Source organism: Coregonus clupeaformis, chromosome 21, assembly GCF_020615455.1.
Source record: "Coregonus clupeaformis isolate EN_2021a chromosome 21, ASM2061545v1, whole genome shotgun sequence".
In the NCBI taxonomy this organism is placed as follows: Eukaryota; Metazoa; Chordata; class Actinopteri; order Salmoniformes; family Salmonidae; genus Coregonus; species Coregonus clupeaformis.
The window spans coordinates 22,811,618-22,825,048 of NC_059212.1; the positions used below are offsets into that span (position 1 = coordinate 22,811,618).

A 13,431-nucleotide genomic window follows, 5' to 3' on the forward strand; every position below is an offset into this window, starting at 1 on the left:
GCATGCATGTCATGTGTACCTATGTGTATGTGTGTATGTGTGCCTGTGTGTGTGTCCTCTTGGACTTAATTGAGCCTATAATAAAAACGTAATATCAGAACTCTGACTTTGTGATAGACTGAGTCAGGGTAGGCTTTGGGTCAGTCCTAACCTCATCTCTCCCCTCTCCCAAACTGAGTCTGACTACCCTGCACCTTTGTGCCGTTAAGCGCTTACTCAACTACGCTTTTACTCAACTGCACTGATACCTTAGCTTTGGACAAATTGCCAGAGGTAGAGAGCTAGATTAAAAAGCATGATTCGACACCTCAGTGTAGTATTGCAGATTTGAACTAGCTAGTGAGAGCTAGCCATTGCTTATCGAGTGGTCACCTTTCTTGATACCTGAAGTACTGCCATGGTTTTGGTAGGCAACCGGTTGTCAGTAGCTATGGTCTTACGTATTGTTGTGAACTCGAGTCCTTTTCAACCTTGCACCCAAATACTTTTGTCTAAGGACCTTTGAGTTGAGTACACCAATCCTTGACTCTGTGAGTTCCTATCCTGCGTTGTGCAGGGATGGATTTTACATCATTAGATGGGGTTGAAGCCTGGCACAGTCCAACCCCCGAATCCTAGGCAGACGAGAATCAGTAATGGTTGAAGCCTGGCACAGTCCAACCCCCGAATCCTTGACAGACGAGAATCATAAACATCCACTGAAGAGTGTCTCACCCCTAGCCTTCCCCTAGCCTTCCCCGGACATCCCTTATGGCCCTATGTAATGTTGAGGGGGAATTTATGATGAACGGATATTGACGGACTTAGCTATCAATAAAACAGTAGCAGCATGACCATTGAGACGCATTTCTAAACACCATAACTTGATCAATGAAAGGTTTGCCTTGCCTGATACCAAGGCCTCTTAGATTCCCTCTCCTAATCACTAATATTATCTGCTATGTTCTGGGGAGTTGTGTTCGATAACGGGCTAGGATGGATGAGACTACTATCAGGTCATAATCTCACACTCCACTAGACACGTAATGGTAGCCATTATTATCATACCCCTCCAGAAGCTGTTCAGGGATGCACTAAAAAGCGAACAAATTCACTCCTGCACCCTGAGGGTTATGGTGGTGTACATCCATTTGGTTATCTTGACAATGCCTAAGGGCGCTAGCTTTGCTGCAAGGTTGCTAACTTACAAAGAGAGTATAGAAACAAGGACAGAAATCATGCTTGATTTTTTAACGTGTTATAAACACAAACACATGTAATACATAGATGATACATGTTATGAGCTAAAAAGGGTATTCCTTTGGTATTTTAGGGATGGTGCTCCTTGAACTAAAGTCTCACAACATGAGGGTGACAAGCCGTTGTAAACATTGACTTTACAATCAAACAGTTTTTGATTCAGAACCACAGGTCCTCACTACTCTGTCTCGTCCTGACCCACAGCAGTAACTCACAGCTGTAAGAAACACACTCAGCAGGAGAAATCGATATGTGTGTGGAGAGCTGTCTCTGCATACACACAGACATACATGCAGGCACGTACGAACACACATACACACACTGACAATTCAAACAAGGACTAATCAAGCTGAATCAAAGGAGATGGCCCAGTTATCCAATGTGCCATCTGTCTGTCTGTCTAAACAACGCAGTTATGAAAAAATCAACACAGAGACTGTAAAATACATACCACAGTGGAACTAGAGAGAGGTGTATTTGGTTGTTGGGGAGAATAGAATTGAAAGCATCAAGCTGCGATTCCTACGCACATTGTGGGACTTTTAAATGAATTATGTGTACATCATGAGCTTGGTTTAACTGTTGTACCCCATCAGAACCCAAAATATAAGCTTGTTTTACTCCATTGATTGTAAACAATGTACACTGAACAAAAATATAAACGCAACATTTAAAGTGTTGGTCCCATGTTTCATGAGCTGAAATAAAAGATCCCAGAAATGTTGCATACACACAAAAAGCTTATTTCTCTCAATTGTTGTGTACACATTTGTTTAAATCCCTGTTAGTGAGTATTTCTCCTTTGACAAGATAATCCATCCACCTGAAAGATGTGGCATATCAAGAAGCTGATTAAACAGCATGATCATTACACATGTGTACCTTGTGCTGGGGAAAATAAAAGGCCAGTCTATGGAGCTGAAGGGAGGGAATAAAAACAACAAGATAACTAATGTAAAATATACTGTGTCCGTAAAATGTATATATGTTCAGAACTTTTGTGAAACAGCACAGTTACATATTTACGTCAAAACAGAAATCAAACTGGATTGGATTATGATATACAGTGGGGAGAACAAGTATTTGATACACTGCTGATTTTGCAGGTTTTCCTACTTACAAAGCATGTAGAGGTCTGTCATTTTTATCATAGGTACACTTCAACTGTGAGAGACGGAATCTAAACAAAATCCAGAAAATCACATTGTATGATTTTTAAGTAATTCATTTGCATTTTATTGCATGACATAAGTATTTGATACATCAGAAAAGCAGAACTTAATATTTGGTACAGAAACCTTTGTTTGCAATTACAGAGATCATACGTTTCCTGTAGGTCTTGACCAGGTTTGCACACACTGCAGCAGGGATTTTAGCCCACTCCTCCATACAGACCTTCTCCAGATCCTTCAGGTTTTGGGGCTGTCGCTGGGCAATACAGACTTTCAGCTCCCTCCAAAGATTTTATATTGGGTTCAGGTCTGGAGACTGGCTAGGCCACTCCAGGACCTTGAGATGCTTCTTACGGAGCCACTCCTTAGTTGCCCTGGCTGTGTGGTTCGGGTCGTTGTCATGCTGGAAGACCCAGCCACGACCCATCTTCAATGCTCTTACAGAGGGAAGGAGGTTGTTGGCCAAGATCTCGCGATACATGGCCCCATCCATCCTCCCCTCAATACGGTGCAGTCATCCTGTCCCCTTTGCAGAAAAGCATCCCCAAAGAATGATGTTTCCACCTCCATGCTTCACGGTTGGGATGGTGTTCTTGGGGTTGTACTCATCCTTCTTCTTCCTCCAAACAAGGCGAGTGTAGTTTAGACCAAAAAGCTCTATTTTTGTCTCATCAGACCACATTACCTTCTCCCATTCCTCCTCTGGATCATCCAGATGGTCATTGGCAAACTTTAGACGGGCCTGGACATGCGCTGGCTTGAGCAGGGGGACCTTGCGTGCGCTGCAGGATTTTAATCCATGACGACGTAGTGTGTTACTAATGGTTTTCTTTGAGACTGTGGTCCCAGCTCTCTTCAGGTCATTGACCAGGTCCTGCCGTGTAGTTCTGGGCTGATCCCTCACCTTCCTCATGATCATTGATGCCCCACGAGGTGAGATCTTGCATGGAGCCCCAGACCGAGGGTGATTGACCGTCATCTTGAACTTCTTCCATTTTCTAATAATTGCGCCAACAGTTGTTGCCTTCTCACCAAGCTGCTTGCCTATTGTCCTGTAGCCCATCCCAGCCTTGTGCAGGTCTACAATTTTATCCCTGATGTCCTTACACAGCTCTCTGGTCTTGGCCATTGTGGAGAGGTTGGAGTCTGTTTGATTGAGTGTGTGGACAGGCGTCTTTTATACAGGTAACGAGTTCAAACAGGTGCAGTTAATACAGGTAATGAGTGGAGAACAGGAGGGCTTAACAGAGGAAGAACAATGATTTCAATCACCACCCTACTTTTAAAGCTTCCAGTCTGTTATTTTAACTCAATCAGCATGACAGAGGGATCTCCAGCCTTGTCCTTGTCAACACTCTCACCTGTGTTAACGAGAGAATCACTGACATGATGGCAGATGGTCCTTTTGTGGCAGGGCTGAAATGCAGTGTAAATGTTTTTTTGGGATTAAGTTCATTTTCATGGCAAAGAGGGACTTTGCAATTAATTGCAATTCATCTGATCACTCTTCATGACATTCTGGAGTATATGCAAATTGCCATCATCAAAACTGAGGCAGCAGACTTTGTGAAAATTAGTATGTGTGTCATTCTCAAAACTTTTGACCACGACTGTGCTAACGACCTGTCCATAAAGTTCCCAGCTGCACCTGAATCGACCAGCGCCTTACACTGGGGAACTCCTGTGTAATCAGGGGAGTGGATGTGTAGGGTACAGTGCTCAGCAGAGGGGTCTGAACAAGTGTGGGTGTTCGATACCTGGGGTGACACGAGAGTGCCCTGCCTGTCGCCTCCAGACCCAAAAGAACACTGATGACAGCGCGCAGTAAAATGTCCTCTCGTGCCACAAGAGTGACACTGGCGCTGTCATCCTCCGCTCTCCCGGATCGTCGCACCACCCAACTCCATCATCTCGTGATCCGGGTTGGGGGGAGGGTGAAATGGGCAGGCCCTTTCCAGGGCGTCCTCTAGAAGCCAGCAGGTTGTCCAACCGGATGGCCATGTCCACCAGTTGATTGAAGGATGACATTGTGTCCCGGCAGGCTAGCTCCCTTTGGACGTCCTCTCGCAGGTGGCACCAGAAGTGGTTGATGAGGGCCCATTCGTTTCACCCGGACCCAGCCGCTAGAGTTCTGAACTCCAGGGAAAAATTCCTGCGCGGTCCTCGTCCCCTGCCTCAAATGGACCAGCTGCTCGCCTGCCTCTCTCCCTTCGGGAGGGTGATCGAAGATGGCCCCGAAGAGGCGAGCGAACTCCCTGTAGTTGTCCAACGCGGCTCCTCCTTCACTCCAGACTGCGTTTGCCCACTCCAGGGCTTTGCCCGAGAGGCAGAAAACGAAGGCGGACACCTTCTCCCGTTTGTATAGCAGTGTGTGTTACTATATTTAGTAGCCTCAAGCATCCTGACATATACTGTACCTCTCCCCAACTCATCAACCAATGTATTGGTTGCATTCACTTTGCTCTCATTGTAGCATTGATAGGACCAGGAAAAACCCAGGGCCCTCCAAACCATTCATTATTGAGTAGTGTTTTGACATCCATTATCCACAATGTGAAAAAGTCAATGCCTGCTATTTAATTATTGTCATGGTATCATGTATAGCATTTATGTTCATGGGAAGGGACACATTAGCTCTACACATTGTGCACTGCTATTAACATTGACTTCATCAGGACCTCAGTCTCTCTCCATGTCCAGTAGAGTATGTCCACATTGATTAAAACACACATGAACACACCCATGCATCCACTCAATCATGCAGACACAATCATTTGGACACACACACACACACACACACACACACACACACACACACACCCTCATACACCCTTATTACTTCCCCTTGGTTGTTGGACAACAATTCCCTTTTTCCTTTTACATTTACATTTAAGTCATTTAGCAGACGCTCTTATCCAGAGCGACTTAGAAATTGGTGCATTCAATTTAGGATAGCCAGTGGGACAACCACCCAATTTATTTTTATTTTTATGGGGGGCTGGGGGAGGGGGGGGGGGTAAAAGGGTTACTGTTATACTATTCCAGGTATTCCTTAAAGAGGTAGGGTTTCAAGTGTCTCCGGAAGGTGGTCAGTGACTCCGCTGTCCTGGCGTCGTGGGGGAGCTTGTTCCACCATTGGGGTGCCAGAGCAGCGAATAGCTTTGACTGGGCTAAGCGGGAACTGTGCTTCCGTAGAGGTGGATGAACGTAGTGCCCTCGTTTGGGTGTAGTGTCTGATCAGAGCCTTTTGATGGATGATTTCATTAAAACCGGAACTATGTGAACCTGTCATTACTAGTACAGTCTCCACACATATAGTGAACTTGCTTCCTCCCCACTTCAGCTGCCAGCTTTATGTATACTGTGCATCATCTGTTTAAAGCACTTAAGGCCCTGCGATTGGATCTCAGGATGCTTAAAGAAAGCCGGTTGAGAGGCCACTTATTAATCCACAGTGCTGTGTTGTGAGATTTTCCACTCGTCTTGCTTTAAAAGAGATCATGAATAATTTGACTCCAGGAGGTGGGCTCACTTTACCAGTGGGATTTTCGTAAGTGAGTCTTTAGGGTGAGTTTATCTCTTCCCCTAATCTCAAAATTGTGACAGATTGAATTTGGGTCATCATTGGTAGTCACTGGACTTTATTTCAAGTGGAAATGTTCATTTGTAATTCGTTAAATGAATCAGTTATCTTTTTACAAGATTCTCCAAGGCATTAGATAACAAATAGTTAATTACTATAGCAGTTGTAGACAGATCTGTCTTTCAGGCTTTTATTTAACTGTTTTGCTGCTTTGTTCAGTTCTTCAATGTCTTCACAAGTTCTTCAGGGGCTTACAAAATATACTAGTTAATAAACTAGTTAAGTTATACAGCAGTTAAGGATATTCCAAATGTAAAGGTTGTCCAATATGTCCTCTGTGCAGTCTCATGCTAGCACATAATTTTCAGATGTAGCCTAGCTCTGATTGTCTAGTCCAGCTCTGATTGACCACTAGCCACACAGCTTGAGTAACCTCTAACTAATAATCAACTCATTTCAATTTAATTTGAAGCTTCAAATGAGCAGTGTAAACAGCAAAGTTTAAAGCCATCTATGATGTACACACAGAACCCCACTATCTCTTTCATTTGGATCTTTCACCTAATCAAATGTGTATTTATGAGAGACATACAGTGCAAGTATCAAATTCCACCCAAAGTTGTGCCCCATATGAGAATGAGGTGTCATTTGTGACAAAGCCACAGGTATGGGTTTGGTGTCAATACTAGACCAGTGGTTCTGAACTGGTTTTGCTTCGGGACCCAAATTGAACCAGGTTGTCTCAGTCGCAATCCAATATAAACATCGCAATGTTTTTGTTGTTGCCAAAATGTAATGTGTAAAACTATTTTTAATGCTATATTGATAGTACATGTACCAATTATATGACAAGGGAACAACAGTCCCAACATATTCATTGTCAATCATTTCATTTAGCCTATATTCTTGATGAAGAATGTTAAGCTCACTGGTATGAGACAAAATCAACCAAATACGCTAAATAGCGCTGCTAATAACTCTATATTGAAAATACTGTTGATTGAAAAAAGTATTTAGTCAGCCACCAATTGTGCACGTTCTCCCACATAAAAAGATGAGAGAGGCCTGTAATTTTCATCATAGGTATACGTCAACTATGACAGACAAAATGAGGAAAAAAATTCCAGAAAATCACATTGTAGGATTTTTATGAATTTATTTGCAAATTATGGTGGAAAATAAGTATTTGGTCAATAACAAAAGTTTTTCAATACTTTGTTATATACCCTTTGTTGGCAATGACACAGGTCAAACGTTTTCTGTAAGTCTTCACAAGGTTTCACACACTGTTGCTGGTATTTTGGCCCATTCCTCCATGCAGATCTCCTCTAGAGCAGTGATGTTTTGGGGCTGTCGCTGGGCAACACGGACTTTCAACTCCCCTCCAAAGATTTTCTATGGGGTTGAGATCTGGAGACTGGCTAGGCCACTCCAGGACCTTGAAATGCTTCTTACGAAGCCACTCCTTCGTTGCCCGGGCGGTGTGTTTGGGATCATTGTCATACTGAAAGACCCAGCCACGTTTCATCTTCAATGCCCTTGCTGATGGTAGGAGGTTTTCACTCAAAATCTCACGATACATGGCCCCATTCATTCTTTCCTTTACACGGATCAGTCGTCCTGGTCCCTTTGCAGAAAAACAGCCCCAAAGCATGATGTTTCCACCCCCATGCTTCACAGTAGGTATGGTGTTCTTTGGATGCAACTCAGCATTCTTTGTCCTCCAAACACGACGAGTTGAGTTTTTACCAAAAAGTTCTATTTTGGTTTCATCTGACCATATGACATTCTCCCAATCCTCTTCTGGATCATCCAAATGCACTCTAGCAAACTTCAGACGGGCCTGGACATGTACTGGCTTAAGCAGGGGGACACGTCTGGCACTGCAGGATTTGAGTCCCTGGCGGCGTAGTGTGTTACTGATGGTAGGCTTTGTTACTTTGGTCCCAGCTCTCTGCAGGTCATTCACTAGGTCCCCCCCGTGTGGTTCTGGGATTTTTGCTCACCGTTCTTGTGATCATTTTGACCCCACGGGTTGAGATCTTGCGTGGAGCCCCAGATCGAGGGAGATTATCAGTGGTCTTGTATGTCTTCCATTTCCTAATAATTGCTCCCACAGTTGATTTCTTCAAACCAAGCTGCTTACCTATTGCAGATTCAGTCTTCCCAGCCTGGTGCAGGTCTACAATTTTGTTTCTGGTGTCCTTTGACAGCTCTTTGGTCTTGGCCATAGTGGAGTTTGGAGTGTGACTGTTTGAGGTTGTGGACAGGTGTCTTTTATACTGATAACAAGTTCAAACAGGTGCCATTAATACAGGTAACGAGTGGAGGACAGAGGAGCCTCTTAAAGAAGAAGTTACAGGTCTGTGAGAGCCAGAAATCTTGCTTGTTAGTAGGTGACCAAATACTTATTTTCCACCATAATTTGCAAATAAATTCATTAAAAATCCTACAATGTGTTTTTTTTTCACTCAATTTGTCTGTCATAGTTGCACAATTGGTGGCTGACTAAATACTTTTTTCCCCCACTGTAGTTCAAAGGTTACTTTCTACCTGGTTTTAGTCATTTAAGTTCAGACTGGAGTATTTTTTATTTAAGAAATCTGAAACTTGTGACCCATTTAAAACCTCTCACCAGTTGAGAATCACTGCTCTAGACTAGCTCCCCTCCCCTGGTCTCCTGTCAATCATGATTAGGTTTGCAAAATTCCGGGAACTTTCAATAAATTCCCTGGTTTACGCAAAATCACAGTTGGAGTATTCCCTCCTGAACTATTGAAAGTTGCCGGGATTTTGCAACCCTAATCATGATTGAACACCATAGATCGGAAAAGACTTGACCATTCCCATCAACAGGACACATTTGGGAAGGCTTTGGGACACACACTAAGCAGGATGTAAAGGCAACCAACAACTTCACAGAATCCTACTATAAATTTGAGAGTTTTCATTGAATAGATAGGCTGCAAATATAGCTGGGAGCTGTCAATATATGGAAAATGAACAAGAATAAAATAATAACCTGCTGAAGTCCTTGTAAAGCGGCCAGAGGAACATTCCCACTCATCAGTGTTATACTGTTTGACATTTATGGGCCAAAGATGGCATGATTGCTATTATTAGTGAGCAGTGAATAAGGCTCTGGCTCGCTCCTGTTCGCAGTAGTAGGGTGATGGGTTTGCAGTGAGATGTGAATAAACTGCATAGGGTTTAGGTCCCCGTGCTTTGCGGAGATACAGTGGAAAGGGTTGAGCATGTCAGAGCTTCATTAATGACTATGAGCTGCCTTTTTATCCTTCACAAGTGCAGTTTGAGACACATTAATTATGTTGTTTTAATGAAATATGAACAATATTTGTGCATGTTTTATCGTAAAGAACGAGTGATGCGTCATTAAGCAGATTGACAAACTCATGTCTTATTTACAGTTAGGCTTCTAAAGCCTAAATGATGACTGTTAGACAACATTAAAAGAAAAGTGGAAATATATTAAATGGATGGTTTGTTCAGTCATATAAAGGAATATTTATATTCTGTACAGGCTTCCTACTTTTCACTCTGTCAATTAGGTTAGTATTGTGAAGTTACTACAATGTTGTTGATCCGTCACAGCCATTAAACTCTGTAACTGTTTTAAAGTCACCATTGGCCTCGTGGTGAAATCTCTGAATGGTTTTCTTCCTCTCCGGCAACTGAGTCAGGAAGGACGCCTGTATCTTTGTAGTGACTGGGTGTATTGATACACCAGCCAAAGTGTAATTAATAACTTCATGCTCAAAGGGATATTCAATGTCTGCTTTAAAAAATATATATGTTTATCTACAAATAGGTGCCCTTCTCTCATTGGAAAACCTCTCTGGTCTTTGTGGTTGAATCTGTGTTTGAAATTCACTACTCGACTGAGGAACCTTACAGATAATTGTATGTGTTGGGTACAGAGATGAGGTAGTTATTCAATTATCATGTTAAACACTATTATTGCACACAGAGTGAGTCCATGCAACTTATGTCACATTTTTACTCCTGAACATATTTAGGCTTGCTATAACAAAGGGTTTGAATACTTTTTGACTCAAGACATTTCAGCTTTTCATTTTTTAATATTTTTAATTTTGTATTATTATTCCACTTTGAAATTATGGGGTATTGTGTGTAGGCCAGTGACACAAAATCTAAATTTAATCAATTTTAAATTCAGGATGTAACAACAAAATGTGAAAAAAGTCAAGGGATGTGAATACTTTCTGAAGGCACTATATATTATACATATTTGATCAAAGAGATAATGTTACATTTATTTATAAGTAGATGCATTGAAGATGACCCTTAGACCAGAGGGGAAGAGTGAAGGTAGAAGTAGCAACTTCTTTGAAGAAGGCAGGATTGCTAATACAGTATTATTGTCACGACTTCTTCCGAAGCTGTGAGAGTGTGATTTGAAGGAGTCAGGCACAGGAGGGTAAATCACAGAATACAGAGTTCATTCCGTAGTACACAGTTACGCTGGATTGCGTCAACAGTCCAGTGCACAAAACAGGTGCACTGGAACAAATACAGGCTGTGATGTCACGAGAGGCTGTGTCCTGGAGGGACGTTACATCCCCCTGAGGTGGCTGCAAACCCAGACAGCTATGGCTCCATCTGCTGGTATGGTCGGGAACTCCACCCCTCTATGGCCAATCTTCCCACGCAGCTGAAACAAATGAGGAGCTGATGAGCTGAAGGTTTGGGAAGGGAAGAGACACACTGAGGGAGTGTGTGGGGGGTGAAGAGACAGTCTCCAACCTGGGCTCTCTGGAGGACAAGAGTGCTGCACGTCCACTTCCACGAGGAATATAAGGATTTGGAGATACTTACCTTTGGGAAATACTCACCTTTGGATATATGCACCTGTGGAAATACGTGAGAGACATTTGGAAGGACTTTTTGCTGGGTTGGCCACTAGCTGCAACGTGGACTACAGTAAGGCTGGGGAAAAGTTATCTGAGCGAGTGAGAATTATGATTCTGGATGTGGAAGAGACATCCCTGAACTGTTAACCCTTAAAGAGCCACAAGAGAACAGAATTTTGTTATATTTTCGTTAATTTCCCAAGACCTATAATAAAATCCTTGTTTTGTTTGAACCTTGTCTCCTTGCACTACTTGAGCAATCCCGCTGAAAGCTGTGTAGCCTCTCGTGACGTCACAAGGCATACGGGAAAAATATACCCCGGCAATACAAAGTACAGGTAGCTCCACCGAGCTACACTAATCTCACATGAAACAATCACCCACAAGGACAAGGGGGCAGAGGGAACACTTAAACACATACTAATGAGGGGAATATGAACCAGGTGTGTGTAATTGACAAGACAAGACAAATGGAATGATGAGAAATGGAGCGGTTGTGGCTAGAAGGCGGTTACGACGAACTCCGAAGCCTGCCCGAACAAGGAGGGGAGGCAGCTTCGGAGGAAGTCTTGACAGAAGCTGCCTCCTCTCCTTGTTCGGCCAGGCTTCGGCGTTCATCGTCACCGGCCTTCTAGCCACTGCCGCTCCTCATATGTTCATTCCATTTGTTTTGTCTTGTTTATTACACACACCTGGTTCATATCCCCTCATCAGTACCTGTATATATGTTCCCTCTGCCTCCTTGTCTTTGTGTGTGATTGGTTATTGTAGAGGAGATTATAGCTCGGTGGAGCTTGATTATATTGTGTATCGCCGGGTTATTTCACCCGTGTGCCTTGTCATCCCCAGTGTGTTTGTCCGCACTGTTTATTGATTAAACCATTTATTCCGTGATTTACCCTCCTGCGTCTGACTCCGTCCAACATCACCTGCAACCCGCAACAATTATGCACAATTGATTGCATGAACTTGTCAAACCTTTGATATTTACCTATGGAAAAGTTCTATAACAAGAATAATTGAAAGTGGCACAGTTAGGGTGGCACACTCAAATTCAGAGATTAAATAATTAAAATCTGGCTTTATTCCAGATGGAAACAGGAAGGAACATATGTTATTGCTGGATTTCTGTCCGATTTTTGAGCGCTTCAGAACGGTGCCATTATGACTTGTAAAATGAAAGTTAACAGCTTACAAAGTGCTGAAAATCTAAGTACTTACAAGGCATAGGCCCAGTTGGCGTACTTTTCTGGTGTGATTCCATCATGATTCTGTTCTTGATTGGACCACACTCATTAGGTCTGGTAAGGACAGCAGCTAGAGTCTAGGGACACTAGGGAGACAGTGGAATATAATCTCACTGAAGTCAGAAACAGCTCTGAACCCATAGCTGTATACTGTGTGGATAAAACACAGTATCCCTGATGCGCTGGTCTAGGTGTTGGGAAAGGTAAACCTGCAGTCTAGAGCTGATGCCCTGTCTCACCAATTTGTCATGATTGCCAACCTACAGTGAGGGGAAAAAAGTATTTGATCCCCTGCTGATTTTGTACGTTTGCCCACTGACAAAGACATGATCAGTCTATAATTTAAAGGTAGGTTTATTTGAACAGTGAGAGACAGAATAACAACAACAAAAATCCAGAAAAATGCATGTCAAAAATGTTATAAATTGATTTGCATTTTAATGAGGGAAATAAGTATTTGACCCCTCTGCAAAACATGACTTAGTACTTGGTGGCAAAACCCTTGTTGGCAATCACAGAGGTCAGATGTTTCTTGTAGTTGGCCACCAGGTTTGCACACATCTCAGGAGGTATTTTGTCCCACTCCTCTTTGCAGATCTTCTCCAAGTCATTAAGGTTTCGAGGCTGACGTTTGGCAACTCGAACCTTCAGCTCCCTCCACAGATTTTCTATGGGATTAAGGTCTGGAGACTGGCTAGGCCACTCCAGGACCTTAATGTGCTTCTTCTTGAGCCACTCCTGCCTTGGCCATGTGTTTTGGGTCATTGTCATGCTGGAATACTCATCCACAACCCATTTTCAATGACCTGGCTGAGGGAAGGAGGTACATGGCCCCTTCCATCGTCCCTTTGATGCGGTGAAGTTGTCCTGTCCCCTTAGCAGAAAAACACCCCCAAAGCATAATGTTTCCACCTCCATGTTTGACGGTGGGGATGGTGTTCTTGGGGTCATAGGCAGCATTCCTCCTCCTCCAAACACGCGAGTTGAGTTGATGCCAAAGAGCTCGATTTTGGTCTCATCTGACCACAACACTTTCACCCAGTTCTCCTCTGAATCATTCAGATGTTCATTGGCAAACTTCAGACGGGCCTGTATATGTGCTTTCTTGAGCAGGGGAACCTTGCGGGCGCTGCAGGATTTCAGTCCTTCACGGCGTAGTGTGTTACCAATTGTTTTCTTGGTGACTATGGTCCCAGCTGCCTTGAGATCATTGACAAGATCCTCCCGTGTAGTTCTGGGCTGATTCCTCACCGTTCTCATGATCATTACAACTCCACGAGGTGAGATCTTGCATGGCG

At 43.3% G+C, this 13,431-nt stretch overlaps 1 protein-coding gene across 1 annotated transcript in view; it reads left to right on the forward strand.

Moving 5' to 3' along the window:
* Positions 1–13,431, forward strand: part of LOC121535102 (phospholipid phosphatase-related protein type 5-like) — a 104,232-nt gene that overhangs the window by 26,941 nt on the left and 63,860 nt on the right. The window lies entirely within an intron of this gene.